This window comes from Primulina eburnea, unplaced genomic scaffold (genome assembly GCF_022965805.1).
Source record: "Primulina eburnea isolate SZY01 unplaced genomic scaffold, ASM2296580v1 ctg128_ERROPOS2300000, whole genome shotgun sequence".
Lineage (NCBI taxonomy): Eukaryota > Viridiplantae > Streptophyta > Magnoliopsida > Lamiales > Gesneriaceae > Primulina > Primulina eburnea.
The window spans coordinates 684,481-689,971 of NW_027330812.1; the positions used below are offsets into that span (position 1 = coordinate 684,481).

General features: G+C 35.4%; 1 long non-coding RNA gene across 1 annotated transcript; it reads right to left on the minus strand.

Annotated features, from left to right (window-relative positions):
• Positions 1–1,004: 1,004 nt before the first annotated feature.
• LOC140820624 (uncharacterized) lies at positions 1,005–3,622 on the minus strand. Its single transcript, XR_012115540.1, has 2 exons — positions 3,506–3,622; positions 1,005–1,241 (listed from the first exon to the last, which is right to left on the minus strand). It is a non-coding gene; the product is annotated as an uncharacterized lncRNA (long non-coding RNA).
• Positions 3,623–5,491: the final 1,869 nt, after the last annotated feature.

A 5,491-nucleotide genomic window follows, 5' to 3' on the forward strand; every position in this document is an offset into this window, starting at 1 on the left:
GAAAATCAATGATGCACTACTTGACACAAATTAAGGTCATGCAAGAGGAACTTAATCAGTTTGAAAGATGTAAGGTCTGGCATCTAGTTCCTCGGCCTAATAGTACTCATGTGATTTGAACTAGGTGGGTATTTATGAACAAAATGGATGAAAACGGCTTGATTATAAGGAACTAGGCTAGAATTGTGGCTCAAGGCTACAGACAAGAGTAAGGTATAGACTTTGATGAATCATTTGCCCCCATAGCCAGGCTAGAAGCCATTAAAATATTTTTGGCATTTGAAGCTTTTAAAGATTTCAAAGTATATCAAATGGATGTTAAATCTGCATTCTTGAATGGATTGTTAAATGAGGAAGTTCATGTAGAACTACCAACCGAATTTGTTAATCACGCTTCCCCTGAGTATGTTTACAAACTTGACAAAGCTCTATATGGACTAAAACAGGCCCCGAGAGCATGGTATGACACCTTAACCTCTTGCTTGAGCATGGTTTCACAATCAGAACGGTTGATAAAATGCTGTTTGAATTCTCACAAAATGATCATTCACTGTTTGTGCAAATATATGTGGATGATATTATTTTTGGTTTAACTAACCCTAAGCTATGTGAAAGATTCTCTAAGATGATGCAGGAGCAATTTGAGATGAGCATGATGAGCGAATTAAATTACTTTTTAGTACAGCAAGTCTGGTAGTTCGAAAATTGTATATTTATCAATAAAGCCAAATATACTCGAGATATGCTAAAGAAATTCGGCATGGGAAATTGCTCTCAAGCTTCCACCCCAATAAGTTCATCAATTAAACAGGATAAAGACGAAGGGGGAATCTCTGTGGACACAAAAATGTACAGAGGGTTAATTGGTTCTTTGCTATATTTAACTGCAAGTCGACCGGATATTATGTTTTCGGTTTGTTTATGTAGCGTCTCCTCGTTTTAAAAAAATGCGGAATATTTTTTTAAAAAATTAAAGCTCGCATATTCGAAATAACATTTAAAAATGATCTTAAATATTCGTCAGTAAAAATAGCGCAGATTAAAATAACCCAACTCGTCTAAAATCATACGCAAACATAAACGTATAAAAATTCTTAAAATCATCAACGTATGAAAATATTCATCTCCTCTCAATCTCATAAATCGTAAGGCGAAAAACATGCGGTCCTCGGGTCGTGTCACCTTACCAAGTCTGCCTACTCAGAGTTCGGCACCTCCAGTCTCCTCATCATTAAGCTCACCTGCATCACACACGCCTAGTGAGTCTAAAGACTCAACACACATGTACCAGGAATAACAAGTACATATACGTAGCACACAGCGGTGAAAAATATCATACTCAATATATCTTTCATGAACTTTAAAGCATTCATGTCTGCAGTAAAAATCATATATGTAAACGTGTCCTTTCAAAACATGGTAATAATCATAGCATGTCATCTCATGTCATCATATACGTAAATGTGTCGTATAAAATCATATCGTGTAAAATCATGTCATCTCATGTCATCATATACGTATACATGTCGTGTAAAATCATATCGTATTAAAACATGTCATCTCATGTCATCATATACGTAAACGTGACGTGTAAAATCATATCGTGTAAAATCATGTCATCTCATGTCATCATATATGTATATATTTTCTTTTTAATTGAATTCAGTTCATTAGCTGTGACTTTCGTATCATCATGTCAGTCGATGGATCCATCTACGTGTAACCGCGGTACCCGGCGGCGGGGGACATCAGCGACATTCTCACCCGTCAACTGAGCCCGAGCCTATCATGTCATCATATCATGTCAATGGAAATACGATCGTCGGGCTCCCTCTGGGGCCTTCTCCTGTAAACGGGCTCCCTCTGGGTCCTTTTCCCTCACGATATCTCCAAACATATCATCGTGTCATCGTGTTAATCACAACTAAATCACTTCCTTCAAAACGTGTCATCATATTCATCACTTAATAAAATCATGCATATACGTAATTTTTCCTTTAAACAAAGCATGCACCGTATTTATTATAATTTCATAAAAATTCATAAACATGATGCATAAACAGTTAAAACATGATACAATGTTAAATCCAAGCATGCGACGTATATCTTCATAAAATCTTAAAATCGTGATCATGATGCATAAACTTTTAAAATAACATAAATTTGGCTCAGGGCGCTGTCAGGACCAAAATCTCACCCCGGGTGCAAAATGACCATTTTGTCCCTGGAAACCCAAAAATTACCGTTTTGCCCATAGACGTAAAATTTCACTTCTTTGACATTTTCTTAATTACATTGACTCTAACACGTCCCAAATAATTATTTAAGCTTACAAGAACTTTCCCATATTTTTATTTGACTTAAATCTATAACTTTTAAATTAATCTTTAAATATAACCTATTAATGCGTTTTAATCCCGAATTAAACCAAACCTTAGCATAAAATTCCCAAATTAAAAACTTAGACTTCTAATAATTATTTCAGCTTAAATATAATTTTCCATAATTTTATTAAGTTTAAATCTAGACTTTCAATTAATTCTTTAATTAACCTTTCGTGCGGCGATTAAATCCCGAATAAATCCAAAACTCATTATTTTGATCCGAAGCTTACCAAACTCCTAAAAATGTCCCAAAAATTTTTAAAAGCATCCCTAGATTTAAACTCGAGCTCATTTCATAACTTAACAGATTTGTTTAAAACTTAGACCGGGGTCCTGGTTTTAACGCGAATCGACTCGAAACTTAACCAAATTCTTCCCAACTTCTTACCACACTTCATAAACACTTAAAAGACCCTTAAATCAGTCAATAATAGGCTCTTAACCTCTCGGCTAAGTCCTGAGAGTTGCTGGAAATTACAGCACATGCAAGTCTTGTCCTTAGTGAGCTAACCCCCCATTATTTCATTCCTAGCATAGACCCGATGAGCCAGCCATGGCTCGGCCTCACCTAGATCACATTAGGACTACTCTGGACCTGCATAACCCACTGAACCAGCCCCAAGCAACAAACACAGCACACATGACCGCTAGCTCCCCACGAAGTGCACTCGAACATCACCCAAATTAAAAACTCTCAAGCAGTTCCTATCCTCGTCTCAGCCACGTTCGAACCACCCTAGGCCATGGTTCAGACCCTTTATGATCTGTTCCAGAGCTAGGGATGCCCCTTTCACAGCCGAGACCGAACCGATCCTCGATCTAGCCCTTATGCGTGCACTAGCGCCCGAACGAATGGCTTTTCACTGCATAGACCTGAACCGAGGCCCTCTCAGGTTGTTCTAACATAAACCTCGACATGTACAGCCCCTAAGGACCCTAGATCGGCAGCCCCATGCACCCAAACATCAAACACGTTAGTTAAATGCATAAAATACGGTTTTTCACGAACAAGACGAAGCATAAACGAAGCAACAATTGGTTTAAACATTTTTCGTATGCGAGAACACATGTAACAGCATATAATGGCGTGAATAATGCAGAAATAAGGATACATGGCGTGCCTTAAGATGTAAGAACTCGAGAAGAATGAAGATAGGAGCGCCGGAGAGCCTTGGATGCAAGAACAAGCCAAAACCGATACAACTCAGCTGCTGGGGGAAGAAGCCGAGAGAAATAATAGCTGAGGTAAAGTGTCGGTTGGAGTTTTTCAAGAATAAAGGCTGGTGGGAGTGAGGGTGTCGGCTATTATGAGGTGGGGTAGTTTAGGTTTTGTTTAAGTGTAGTTTAGGTTAATTAAAATATGTGCTAATGACCCTCAATTAAAATAAAAAAGGTTTTAAGCCCAATAAGCTTAAAAATAGGCCCATTAAATCCAAACACACTCCCGAAAAATATTTCGTATTGGAAAGTTTGTGAAAATATTAGCCGAACCCTCAAAAAAGTCTCCTGATTCGATAAAATTCGCGTACCGTTAAAAATAAAAATCTTGCGGGTAAAAATACCCAATAAATCCCAATTCTTGAAAAATACCTTTAAAACATCTTATATTAATTAATAAAAATTAACCGTGTAATAAAATAATTTTTCCTGGAAATTCTCCGGTTTCCGTTCCTCGTTCGAGCGCGAAATGAAAATTAAAATCTTAGTGCATGAACTATTAAAATTTCATGAATTAAATCATATCATGCGATAATAATGCATCAAATGCATAGAAATAATTAAACACAATTTAATAAAATAAAAATACATTTTATGCTTTAAAATAATTTAATAAAATACCAAAGAATTTAATAATTGCATGTGGTTCACGTGGACTTTCCGCTTTTCGGAACGTTACAATCTTCCCTCCTTAAATTGAATTTCGTCCCCGAAATTCGCTTATCCTCGATAAACAAAAAGTTTAGATTCTTAATTCTAGAATCCCAATATTCCACGCTTCCGCAGCGCTACTCTGATAAAATAATAAATCTTAAGATGTCCTTGTGTCTCCTCAATCCTAATAAAATTTGTTTACCAAAATTCTCGATTGCGAATCACAAATTAAAATGCTTTAGGGTAACTTAGTTCTATTCTACTATGGCCTCAAACCTCAACTTTTTTCAAACTTTCCAATATTACAAATGGCGGTCCGAATTTTATTGCGTCTTACTATTCTTATACTATACCTATAATGTTTATCGACCTATTATATTAGCATTTATGAATTTCAACTTAGGAAACCTTAGCCCCAAAATTTAATGACCGATTGCTATCCTCGGTGATATACTTAACTGTTAAACCTTATCTCAACCTCATAATAATATTAACCTAATATCCTTGAATCGAATCTTTATCTTACAGCCTCAATCTTTCATAACTTAATTATTTACAAGTACATTTCAAATATTAAATTGTTGCAGACCTTAAACCTCGAGTAACGTAAATCCATAAAATCCCCAAAATGTACGATACCGATCTTCTACCTAAATAATGAAATCATTCTAGCACCAATTACATGCTTAAACTATTTCCTTTCCAATTACAATAAAGTTGAGACCTAAGACTATTGGACTTTCCTCATTTGAACAAATGTCGCATTCTTACGTATCCTTAATGCTTAATTAATTCTAGCATATAAACTTAATAAGTTAGCTCATGGTAGGTAGTCTTAGACTAACTCTAATAAATCAACTACGCTTATAACCCATAGAATTCTAGAATCCCCATATTAAGATTTTAGATTTTTTACTCGATAAGAATATTTAATATTCGTTCATTGGTAACATATGTTGAACACCACAAATTCCTTTTGTTTTTATTTCACCCACAATTTCCTTACGAACACCTATTTTATTAACTTAAAAATTCAAGCTTACGCAACCCAATTAGTATTAGATAACATAATTTCAACACACATATTAACTTATTCCCAAGTTTCTTAATGACTTACCAAAATTTCCTCAAGACAAAGTGTCTACCTCAATTCTTACATGCGTCTATAGAGTAACCTAACCATAAATCATACTCAACTTCCTAGAAAAATTTAACCTTAACAAATGAATAATTTT